We start from the raw sequence: 13,635 nt of genomic DNA, 5'->3' as shown, positions 1-13,635 counted from the left end.
CGAACCCGGGTCTTCATGCATGCTAGGCAAGCACTTTAACCACTAGGCCAAACTCCTGGCCCCTGTTTAGTCTTTTGAGGAACTGCCATACTGCTTTCCATAGTGGTTGAACGATTTTGCACTCCCACCAACAGTGTAGTAGTGATCCCTCCTGGCCACATCCCCTCCAGCATCTGTTGTTATTCATTTTCCTGATCCTGGCCATTCTAACTGGAGTGAGGTGGAATCTTAGAGTTGTTTTGATTTGTATTTCTTTTATGACCAGAGAAGTTCTCTAATTGTTGTGTGGCATATTTTCACACTTACTCCTGTTTACCTATTTGTGTTCTTAAATAAGGACGGAGTTTTTCTTTATATAGTATATATTCGGGTCTTATTTTGAATCAATTTTTCCAGAGTATGTGTTTTGATTTAGAAGTTTACTCAATTTACATTTGACATTATTATTGATTGGGAATGACTAATGACAGCTTATTAACTACAATCTAATTCTTTTATCTTCCTTCCTTCCTTCCTTCCGTCCTTCCTCCCTTCTCTTCCTTCCCTTCCTTTCTTTTCTTGGTTGTGAGGTTCAAAATCAGGACTTAGGCTTTGTTTTTGATCCTCTTTGTGCTTAAGGCTAGCACTCTACAAACTGGAGTCACAGGACCACCTCTGGTTTTTAAGTGGTCAGTTGGAGGTAAGAATCTTAGGAGGACTTTTCTACCTAAGCATGCTTGGCATGGTTATCATCAGCTCTCAGCCTTCTGAGTAGCAAGGATTACAGGTCTGAGCCACTGGCACCCAGCTCCTTTTTCTCTCTTTCTGTCCCACATCCTTAGGGTGCATCACCTCCTCACATATTAACTTCTTCTCTGTGAAGTGGTAGATTGCTAAAGTAAGAACTTACACTGATATATCATTATCATCTAAAATCAATAGTTTACATTAGGCCTTATTCTGGCTATGCTATTCTTGATTGGCGTTTCCCTATATATATATATTATATATATATATAATATAAACACACATATATATGTTGTAAGAGTAGGCATTCCATATAATAATACAATATAAGACACAAAACAATTCAACTACTCTTTTTTGACTTTCTTCATTTTAGTCAGAGGGAATAATTTGCTGAGGCCCAAAATTGAGATTGTTCTTCTTCTTTGTTTTTGTCGGTAGTAGGGCTTGGACTCTGAGCTTGGGTGGTGTCCTTGAGCTCTTTAGTTCAAGACTACCGCCCTACCCCTGGGCAAGGGCTTTGCCACTGAGCTTCATCCCAGCCCATGATATATGCTTAGGATAGTCCTAGAAGAGGTTCACAATAACTCAATAGTTACGTACATAAGACATATAAAATAATGTTAATTCACATGATTTCCATGGCATGGAAACAAGAGGGTCTTCGTTGTTTTGTTTTGCATTTCGTTTTTTTTAGTGTACTGTTTGTAGTTATTTCTTTTGTCCTTTGTTTTTTCTCCTCTGATTTATTCCCCATGGTCACTGTTTCAGGTTATGAATTTCTTTTCTTTATTATCGGGTTTAGGGAAATGCTGTATTTTAGAAAAAAAATAAAACATGGTTAAGTTTAACGTGAGAACACCTGAATTCACTGATTGCCAGATGCTAGTAGTTGATACTAGTACTGGACTATTCTAAGACTCATTTTGTTTTCATTGGTAAAATGAGAATTTTATGTAAATTCTACTGGCTGAAACAAGGCAAAGAATGCAAAAGTGTTTTATATGCTTCTGTGTAATGTACATTTTGACTTGCATTTGTCTATTCTCACTGGAAACCAGAGTGGGCAGTGGTGAGCAGGGCTGGAGGTTCCGTGCAATCTCTTGATTTTCTTGTTAGAAATCAGATTCAATAATGAATAGGTATGCTTTGTTTATTGGCTTTCTTCTAGTCTGCATCCAGGAAAAGAATTAAAAGTTTATGAGAAAGATGAAATCAAAGAAGAGAGAGAGAAAAACTTAGGAATGTAATAAAATGCTTCGGACACCTATAAACACCAAGTAATTTGGTCTTTTTACTGTGGTAAAAGCTGAACACAATTCATCTTAGCTCTCTTGGGGCTTTTCTCTATATCATACCTTCTCCCGATGCCAGGTAGTCTGGATGCTCTTTATCTGTGTCATATCCACTTTCTCTCAATGCCATTTCACAGGTAAGCCTGGTTTGTGTAGCTTACACTAATGTATAAATCCTATTTGTGTAACTTAATTCTCATTTACTTGCCTGTACAGATTAAATGAGATAGTAATAATGTATATCAGTATCTTCAATTTACCCTGTCTTTCATGTATATGCATGTGTTATATATACATATACTATGTATACATTGTATATTAATATTATCTTACTAAATTTCTAAACCGTAAATTACAAAAAAAGCAGTTGTCTCAAAAAAAAAAAAGAAACTCAGATTCATTCCCACAGTGGAGGAATTTTAGGAGGGGAAAGAACTAAGGATATATATAGTAGGAACAAAGGGCATAACAGATAAACTCATTCAACATAATAAAATACTATTCATTAGAAGTGTTAATAGCATCAGCAAAAATTCAAGATTGTATAAATATATTGTGTGTCTCAAATTGAAATTGACATTTGGTAAGAGAGAGAAAATACTGAGCAGAGAAAAATGAATAGAAATAAGTTCTTTTTTGATGCTAACTAGTAGAAAATGCTGTCTCTTAAGGATTATAGAATGGGTTTTTGGTGATTATTCCTCAAAGGTAACAAAAGAAAAACTTTTCCAAATGTCATAATTTGGTGCAGCTCACACATTTCCTTATTGTGTGAGATACAATAAATGATGCTTAGAGTTTTAATTATTTCATTCTGTTTAGATCTAAATATATTTGAACACAGATGTGAGCAGGTTGTCTTGTGCCTGTTGTTAAAGAACATTTATGATCCTTTTCTTTCCTTTTGGTATATGCTCTCATGGTAAAGGTTTTAGTGTGTTTGTTAGCTAAGTTATTAACTTGTGTGAAGCATCACATATGGTTATTGATTGCCTATGGTTTTTAAAAATTCAATCTGGAAAGAATTAGTCAACTGTGGTTGAATAGGTTAAGTATAATGAACAAGAAAGTCAGCTTCACATATGTTGGATACATCATGGTATTTGTCCCACTGCATTCCCTTACCTCTTCATTAAACTCTGATGTAATGGAGGTTGTGAGCAGAAATGCAGTACTCTTGTGTAAATGTAGTTGTCATTGAAGACTAAGATGTTTGATTAGCTCCATTAGCAAGACTGACCAGCAGGGAAACTTAGACCAAAAACATTAAAAACTTGGATTGTCAACCAATTCTTAATCCTAGCTGGGCCTTGTAGCCAATTGAGACATTGATTGTCTCAAGTACTTGAATTTACTGGGGTTACTATATCAGTGCTTCATGGAAGATCTGCTTTTCTGCTTCTTTCTGTTTAGCTGGGTGTCAGCGACTTCTATAGCCTAAGTCACAGTCTGTTTTGATAAAACAGCACTGGGTTCTTTTTTGTTTTATTAACTGAATTAATGATAATTTCAAGGCAAAAAAGGAAACGATTTCTGCTCATAGTGTCATGTTTTGATTTTTTTATTGCCAAAATTCTTTAAAACTTAGTGTTTGTCTTGGTCAGTCCTCTTTACAGAAGTCAAAATGAACCAGACTAAGCTGGTAACCTATCTTCTCCCTGGGCACTGGTGGCTCATACATGTAATCTTAACTACTCTGGCGGCTGAGATCCGAGGATTGTGGTTCAGGGCCAGTCTGGACATGCAAGTCTGTGAGATTCTTATCACCAGTTAACCACCAGAAAACCAGAATCGGTGCTGTGGCTCAAGTAGTAGAACACCAACCTGCCACAAAGGAAGAAGAGATTTACTTTATTTTTATTTTTTTGTTAAAGAATTTATTAACATTGATTTTTACATCACATTTCAAATGACATGTTTAACAAACAAGTATTCAAGAAGGGAATCTATATATAAAATCACTGGCACTCAGTTTTTAGAACATAATCAAAATTAGGCTAAGGGTTTGTATATCATAGATACATATTAATCTATGTAATAAAACATTATTGTTGGGAGCCAGAGTGGAATCAAACTGTACCTTGACTTGCATCAGATGATGGCTTTATTGTCTTATTGCTTTCTGGCCCTATTCTATGTAAATGACCTGAGAATTACCATATGAATGTAACACCTGGAGGTTCCCTGGGTCTGGAGGAGGGAAGAAGCGGGAGTGGAAAATAAACGTGGCAGTCTCGGCAGTCTTTACCTGGACTGCGGACATCCCGGACCCGGTGTGTCTGTCTCTCTTCTATTTCTTGCTAGTCCTTGCCCCCGATTTCAGGAACCCCAATCTGCGAACCCTGGTTTGCTGCCGGTTGGCCCCGGCACAATATGTCTATAGAGTCACAAATTTTTATGTCTATGTAGTTGTGTTTATATTTCCAATACCATGTCTGTAGCATTGGGTATGCAAATATTGCGTCCTCGCTCTTCTACTGTTTGGATCTAATAGCCACATATTAAGGAAACCATGTACCTTTTGTTCATTTGGTCTTGACTTGTCTCACTCAATATGATTCACTCTAGATACATCCACTTCCCTGCAAATGCCATTATTTTATCTTGTCTATTGGCTATGTAGAATCCCATTGTATATATTCCACATTTTTTTGTATCCATTCATCTGCAGTAGGGCATCTGGATTGTTTCCATCACCTGGCTATTGTGAATAGTGCAGAGATGAACATAGCTGAGCAGGTGTCCTTATCATATCTTGGGTTATGATGTTCAGGATAGATGCCCAGAGTGGCATGGAGGGATCTTAGGGAAGGTCAATTTTCAGTTCTTGAAGCAACCTCCACACTGCTTTCTAGAGTGGCTGAACTAGTTTACAATTCCACCAGTAGTGCAGTAGGGTTCCCTTTTCTCAACAACACCACCAGCATGTGTCATTGTCTGAGTTCAAAATCTTGGCCATTCTTGTTGGGGTAAAGTAGTATCTTAGGGTTGTTTTTATTTGCATTTCCTTTATGACCATGGATGACGGACATTTTCTCATATGCTTTTCTGGCATTTTAATCTCTTCTTTTGATAAGTCTCTCTTTAGTTCCCTTGCCCATTTAGTGAATGGTTTATTGGGTTTTTTTGGGGGGGGATTAGTTTCTTGTGTTCCCTGTAGATACTGGATATTAAGCATTTGTTAGATGTATTGTTGGTGAATATCTTTTCCCAGTTGGTTGGCTGTCTCTCTACTTTTGCAATTATGTTTTTATCTGTACAGAAACTTTTTATTTTTAGGTAGTCCCATTTATTGAGTCTCTCTCCAATCTGTTGTGACCCTGGGATTCTGTTCAGGAATCTGTTGCCTGTGCCTATGAGTTCCAGTGTCTCTCCTACTTTATCATGTAGCAGTTTCACGGTTTCCGGTCTGGCATTGAGGTCTTTTATCCACTTTGAGTTAATGCTTGTGCATGGCGAAAGGCTAGGGTGAATTTTTAGCTTTCTGCATGTGGCTGCCCAGTTTTGCCAGCACCAATAATTGAATAGGCTGTGTTTGTTCCACTCTATATCTTTGACTCCTTTGTCAAATACAAGCTGACTATTGGTATGTGGTTCTATTTCTGGATCTTCTATTCTGTTCCATTGATCTTCTGGTCTATTTTTGTGACAATACCATGCTGTTTTTGTTATTATGGCTCTATAGTAGAGCTTGAAGTTTGGTATTGTAATACCGCCAGCATTGCTCTTTTTGCCTAGAATTGTTTTGGCTGTTCTAGGTCTTTTCTTGTTCCATATGAACCTTTGGATTATATCTTCAATTTCCATAAAGTATGTCTTTGGGATTTTGATGGGAATTGCATTGAATTTGTATATCAATTTTGGCAGTATAGCCGTTTTCACTATGTGGTTCTCCCTGTCCATGAGCATGGGATGTCTTTCCATTTCCTGGTGTCCTCTTTTATTTCTTTCATTAGGCATTTATCGTTTTCATTAAATAATTCCTTTACATCTTTGATTAAGTTAATTCCTAAGTACTTATTTTGTGGGATATTGCAAATGGGATCATTTTCGTGTTTTGGCCTTCTGTTCGAATATTGTTGGTGTACAAGAAGGCTACTGTCTTTTGCAGGTTAATTTTGTATCCTGCCACTTTGCTAAAGTGGTTTATTAATTCTAGGAGTTTGGGAGTGGAGCTTATTGGGTCACTCAGTATAGGATGATGTCATCTGCGAATAGGGATAGTTTAATTTCTTCTTTCCCTATGTGGATCCCTTTGATGTCCTCTTCTTGCCTTATTGCTCTGGCTAAGGGTTCCAGCACTATATTGATGAGAAGTGGAGAGAGTGGGCATCCCTGTCTAATTCCTGATTTTAAGGTAAATGATTCCAGTCTTTCACCATTTAGTATAATGCTGGGTGTAGGTTTCTCATATATAGCTTTAATTATTTTAAGGAATGTACCTCTTATTCCTATTTTTTCTAGTGCTTTCAACATGAATGGATGTTATATTTTGTCAAATGCCTTCTCTGCATCCAGAGAAAATATCATATGATTCTTATCCTTAGCTCTACTGATATGATGTATTACATTGATTGATTTGCAAATATTAAATTGCTTTGCTGGGGCTTTCAAGGCTTGGCGCTGGCAGGGAGGGGTTGGGGAAGGGTCCTTGCATTTCGTTTCTTTGAGAACATTGGATATAAGCTTTATCTGGGTTTCTTTTCCGGTTTGTGTACTCCTCTGTTTCTTCCTGAATTTGTAGTTGTGGGTTTCATAAGATAGTTGGTTCGTGGCATTCCCTGATTCTCTATTTTTGAGGGAGAGAGCTCGGCTGGGTCCCTATTGTCTTCAGTACGAACATTAGATTTGCTTTATTTTAAGGAGAACATTAGGAAAAAATATAATGAGACTATCCCTATGGTACTTGGGTTAAATGTGATGATCCAGAGAAGAGAAGTAGAATTCTGTACTGCTTTCATTCACTGGTTTGTGAATTTTGAATATGCTTGCTATTATAGTTTGGATAATAGCTAGTATGTACTAGTTTTTCAGTCTTACCTATTTTTGTGATAGCAATTCCATAAAATACAGGTTACTCAGCTTCTATGCTTATTTCACACTGTTTCCCCATCTTCTTTATTCTTTTCTCTCCTAGCATCAACCTTCTTCCTGGTGTTAGAAGTCCATGACAATATGTGACCCTTCCACTGGTATGTTTACACACACACTGCCCTTCAGCATCAACCTTCTTCTTTTTTTTTTCTTTTTGCCAGTCCTGGGCTTGAGCTCGGGCAGCCCTGTCCTTGGACTTTCTCAAGGCTAAAGCTCTACCACTTGAGCCTCAGCACCACTTCCGGCTATTTTCTATGAATGTAGTACTGAGGAATTGAACCTGGGTCTTTGTGCATACTAGGCAAGCACGCTACCACTAGGCCAAACTCCCGGCCCCATCATCAACCTTCTTTCTTAACTCATATGACCCTTGGACTAAACCACTCTTTTGTGACAAGTCATTCACTGCTATTCAGTGTAAAGTGTTCTGAGAGTTTAAGTTTATCAACTTCAATGTCAAATCTATTCCTTTTCCAGTTTCTTACCCTGGGGCAGGCTCCTATCATGCAAATAAACATTTTGTACAAAGGGGTATCATTGGTGTCTCTCTCTCCTACCTCACCTACATGTAAATGTGAAGTCCTCCGCCAGCTTAGGATCTCTGTCTTGTGCCATTTTCTGAAAACTTCAATTCCTTAAATCAAGGCTTGATTACATTTTGCCTGGATAGCTGTCATGGCTTTCTATGACAAGTCGGCTTCCAGTGTTGGCTCACCTTTAATTCATTTTTTTCTCATGTGCCCAGAATGATATTTGTTAAAATGCAAATGTGACCTTTTATTTTCTGGCTTCAACTTTTCTTCCAATGGTTTTTGAAATGACTTTAAAATATGGTCCATATTTCATGGCATGCCATATAAAATCCTTTATGATCTAGGTTCTATCTATTCACCATTATATAAATGGAAGTTTTCCATTTCTCACTCTAAGCTGCTGCTGAACTGAATGGAGCATGGATAATACCTATTTTAAAAAGTGTGACACGAGACTTTTCCTACTGGTTTGGAATTTCTACAAAAGTTGCAAAGTTAAGCATGGACACTCTATATCTATGATGCTTGCTTATTGTGTGTGTGTGTGTGTGTGTGTGTGTGTGTGTGTGTGTGTGTGTATGGGTTGGTTGGTCTTGGGGTTTGACTTCAGGGCATTGGTGCGCTCTTCTTTAGAGCTTCATTTTGCTCAAGGCTAGCACTCTAACAAATTAGCCACAGTGCCACTTCTGGCTTCATCTGAGTAGTTTATTAGTGATAAATGTTTCACTGACTTTCCTTCAAGGGCTGGCTTGAAACCATGATCTCCAGATTTAAGCATCCTATATAGCTAGGATTATAAGGCATGAGCCACAAGTGCCTGACATCTATGACTTTTTTTTTTGCATTTTTTATTGTAATTAGTAAAAGGGTTACATGATATTTGCCAGATAGAAGGTGCATTAATTCACGTACATTGATACCCTTTCACATGTCTTGGTACCCATTTCCCTCCCCCCCCACACCCCCCACCCGTCTTGGTTTTCCCCCCTTCCCTATCAAATTTCAAATAACCAAGTACAAATAAATTCAATATATCAGATAACAAAGTGAGATACTATAACAATATGAGATAACCAAGGGACAGCAAAGGATATGAGAGACAACATAGTACATTAAGGACAACAATCATTCGTTATATGGCTTTTGTTTCAATATCCTGGAGGTCATTTCAATTAGCTTCATACTATATGGCCTTATGTATCAAGATTTTGCTCTATTGCAGATCTCTGCTAGTAGAGCCCAAGGTTTCTACTGATTATGACGAATGAGGAAAACCATTGAGCCTAAGTTCCTTTGAGTCTGGCTTACTTCACTTAATATGATTTTTTCTAAGTCTTTCCATTTCCTAACAAATGGGGGATGCTGTTTTTTCTGACAGCAGCATAGAATTCCATTGTGTACAAATACCACAACTTGTTGATCCACTCATCAACTGAGGGACATCTAGGTTGGTTCCATATCTTTGCTATGGTGAATAGTGCTGCAATGAACATTGTTGTGCTAGTGGATTTAGTATGCCCTTGTTTCTGAATGATTGGGTAAATGCCAAGTAGTGGAATTGCTGGGTCATAGGAGAGTTCTATGTTTAGCCTTTTGAGGCACTGCCACACTGCTTTCCATAGTGGTTGAAGGAGTTTGCACTCCCACCAACAGTGTAGTAGTGATTCCTCCTGGCCACATCCCCTCCAGCATCTGTTATTATTCGTTTTCTGATCCTGGCCATTCTAATTGGAGTGAGGTGGCATCTTAGAGTTTTTTGATTTGCATTTCTTTTATGACCAGAGATGTTGAGCATTTCTTCATGTGTCTATAGGCCATTTTTGTTTCTTCTTCAGAGAAGACTCTCTTTAAGTCTTTGGCCCATTTTTTAATGGGATGGTTGTTACTTTGGAGGTTAGTTTTGGAGTGATTCAATTTTTTGAGTTGTTGATATATTTTAGATATGAGGCCTTTGTCCGTTGTTTGGTTGGTGAAGATCTTCTCCCACTCTGTAGGCTTCCTAATTAATTTACTAGCTATGTCCTTTGCCATACAGAAGCTCTGCAGTTTAATGCAGTCCCACTTATCCAGCCTTTCTCTGATTTGTTGTGATTCTTGATCTTTATTAAGTAAGTTTCGACCTGTGCCAAGGAGGCCTAATGTATCTCCTATTCCTTCCTGTAAAGTTTTCAGTGCTGACATCTATGACTTTTAAAGAGAGCAGTTAGACATTTCTGTAGAATTAACTTGTTGATTTCCAAAATCAATCATTAACCAATATAAGAAAAAAAGAGAAATTTAAAAAATTGTTGGCAAGTGGGCATCATTTATTGATGAAAGGAGGTAACATGCTATTTCTACTTTTTTTCATAATGAGGGGAATTGAATTCTCTTGTCCACATTACACGGGGAATATCTTTAAGAGTATGTCTCATAAAAATGGAGTCATTTGAATGAATTGAACTCCCAACATATGACCTTACACTGGAAGTTTACCATACTGTGGAATTCCTTGCTTGGGCCCTACAATGTAGTGACATAGGTGGAGAGAGGATTTCTGAAAGAAGTTCTCTTGTTTGGAAGTGAGGGTGAGTATGGAGCCTAATACTTTTCATTTCTCTCTGGTGAATTTGAAGTCTAGTGTGATGAGTTCAAATATAAATAGTCAACAATTGATTAAAAAAAAACTTTTGTTAGGGCAAGGTGGTCCTACCTGTATGTTCCACCTGAGATCTTGCTCCAGGCATAGGTGCTTGGTGGATTTTACCAAAAATTATCAGAGGGAGTGTGGTGTTCTTAGAAATCTTACAATATAGAGGTTCTTTCAGAGGTCAGGCAGTGTGTCTAAAGAACACTTGAACATGGCATGAAACAGTTACATCAGAACATTCACACTAGGGGAGCGCATGATACCTGTGTAGAGTCAGCCAAGAGAGAATTGACAGCACCTGCTCCATAAGAAGACCTCTGCTCCTGTCTACTCACCGCTCCTCCAGCCTTTGAGTCACTATCTGGAGGCGCTGGAAGGGATGAGTAGAAGGAAGAGCAGGAAGAGTGGAGGAGTTTGGGTCTTGTTACAGAAATGGCCATCATTTAAAGCTATGAGACTGGATAAGACCACAATTTTCATTGATTTCCCCTGGAATTTTTCAATACTGAAAATGATTGATAGATAACATAGGAAAATGACACATAATAGTCTTAAACAAGCAGTCTCATTCTCACTACACTTGATCTTAGCTAAAAGACTGAGACGAGATCACAGTCCAATTCTCTTCATACTTGTGACTCTATCTCTAAAATTTATGAAGCCGACAAAAAAAAGCTTTGCTGAGAAAATAACACACTAGAGCAAAAATTAAATGCAATTTAGTAGACATTTTTCTCATTTACAATTCTATAGTGGTTCCAAATTGTGTACATGGCTATTTTTCAGTAAATAAAACAAAACAAAACAAAGCAAAGAAAGAAAGGAAGGAAGAAACCCAGCAACATGTGCGCCAACTCTCAATTTCCTTTCTAGTTTATTCTTTTCCTTAACTCTTTCCAGCTTGGCTGCTGTTCACCTGTGGACATCACATCGCGTCTTATGTTTCTGTCCTGCCAGCTTTTATTCTGGGGTTGTTTTTGCTGTATATTTTAGAATGTCATTTAACTGAATATTCTGAGGTAGTACATGGCAGAACTGGTGGCTACATTGTCATTGGAGACTTAAGCCTTTCCTTTGTTGCAAGGATCTGTTTTTCAATCCTCAAATGTCTCCATTTCCAGGATCAACTCAGAATCCCGGAAGATTTTTTTCTAGTCCCAGCTATCAGGAAGAAGAAGAAGAAAACAAATAAACTTCTTTCCTAGGAAGGCAGCCACCTTTTAATCAGCCCTCCCAGAGTTCAGATCAATGCTTCTATGCTCTTGGCTTCTGATTGGTCAGAATTTCAGTCCCATGGCAACCGCCTGCTGTACTGGAGACTTAGAATATGAAGCTTTTTAGCCCAAGCTGGAGTATGTTATTGACACAAAGGAAATTGGTTGGCAACTGCACGACTCTGCCATCGCTGTATTCTTGTATCGAGGATCGCCATTTACCACACTGTCATTTATATTACGCCACTCTCCCCATTAGTGAGAAATTCGTTTCCCATAAGATGCCACACTGCTCTGTAAGCTGCTCTGAAAACCCAGGCTGCCAGCTATGTGTGTTCAGGGAGGAATCCTTCATTTTGTCTGCTTGGCCTTGCGGCTCCCCTTGTAACCTAACCGCTCTGTTCTGGTGGCCAGCTGTATTTTTCATGGAAGGTGAGATGAAGGTCAAGGCTGTATTTTCTTCTTTTCCATAAAAAAGTCACTTTTGTGGCAGAATATGAGTTGAAAGTGTAACCTGGCTTCGAGGCACTTTTCTACCATCTAACTGAAGTATGATGGGGATGGGGGGGGGGGGGATTCGGTCTCACTGCGCCCTGACAGCGCAGCAACTCTGCCTCCTGGGACCTCTTCTTACTTGCTTCCTTTCCTGATGACCTTCTTCAGGCATCCCAAGACAAAGTCCCTTCGGAGTGCTGCTGCTGCCATCATAAAGGTCCCTTAGAAAAACAAGCATATGATTTTGTGCACTGTCACTACTGTATACAAAGCTGTATACATTTATAAGCGCTTACAAAAGTGGGTGATTGCATTGATTTATTGTGTTTATGGTAGGAAATAGAAGCTATATAAAATTAGGACTATTCACTATTAGAAGTACTAGAGATGCTGTCTTCCAGAGGCACTCTCTATTGCTGTTGCATGTTTTGATGGAGTACGATCACCTTTGCAGAAGACTCTTCCTCAAGGCAAGGGGCCTAGGTTTACTCAAGTATTTTCCTTAGCCGGGCATAGTAGCTTACGCCTCTCATCCTAGCTGAGATCTGAGGCTGAGATCTGAGGATCAAAGTTCAAAGCCAGCCTGGGCACTAAAGTCTGTGAGGCTCTTATCTCCAATGAACCACTAGAAAACTGGAAGTGGGGTAGGATGGTAGCCTTGAACTGAAGAGCTCGTGGACAGCATCCAGGCCCAGAGTTCCAGCCCCACAATCTACAAAAAAAAATCCTCCATCATTTTCCCTAAACAGTTTATTTCTCTAATTTTGATATCTTTGGAGAAGACTAACATCCCAAAGAGTTCATAGTCACTTGTACTGCAAGTTCCAAGGAAGGATCCAGAATTGATAATAGAGTGAATTTACTCTATTGCACCTAGTGACCACTTTTTTTTTTTAAAAAAATCTGTCTGACTGTCTCTATCCTCTGTCTCTGGTTTCTGTCTCTGTCTGTCTGTCTGTCTGTCTGTCTGTCTGTCTGCCTGTCATCTCTCAGCAAGACAGGTAGCTTGAATCAACCTATAGGTAGTAAGATGTTACCTAAGACTCTGACAAGACTCACCTTGTTGCTGGGGTAGGGTGCCCATTTCCCACTGTGATATAGGGGAGCTGTATGTTTTAACTTTAACCCACATTGGGAAAAAAACAATCTAGGTGCCTCTGAGAATGTAATTGAAAGTGAAGACATGCTGATCTAGATGTAAGAAAAATTGTTTATTTTTTGAAAGACACATTTTGTTTCCTTTACAGTTTAGAAAGTACCTTAGACTCCAAGTGGAAAAGGTAGAAATAACTGCCTTTTCTTTTTTTCCTTTTTAATTATCGTTAAGTACTTGTACAAAGGAGCCTCCATCTAACAGAGCAGTTCATGAATACAATATATCTTGATCAATGACACGCCTTTCCATATTCATACTCATTCCTCCCCTTCCCTAATCCTTCTTAATTTTATAGGATATATACTGGATTCTTGCATGCATTTTCCCCCTAGTTATAGTTTTGACATCCTAATTTTATTTGCATTGTGGAAGACATTTGTTTTTATACACCACAAAGTAACATGGTGATAAAAGACAAAACTTGATATGTCAGGAAATTTCCCCTTCTAAACTAAGATTTATTTTGAACAGGTTTAGGTTTATAATAATATTG

Source organism: Megascapheus bottae, chromosome 13 (genome assembly GCF_031878675.1).
Source record: "Megascapheus bottae isolate mThoBot1 chromosome 13, mThoBot2.hap1, whole genome shotgun sequence".
NCBI lineage: Eukaryota > Metazoa > Chordata > Mammalia > Rodentia > Geomyidae > Megascapheus > Megascapheus bottae.
The sequence above is the reverse complement of the archived record's forward strand: the minus strand, read 5'-3'. Positions refer to the sequence as shown.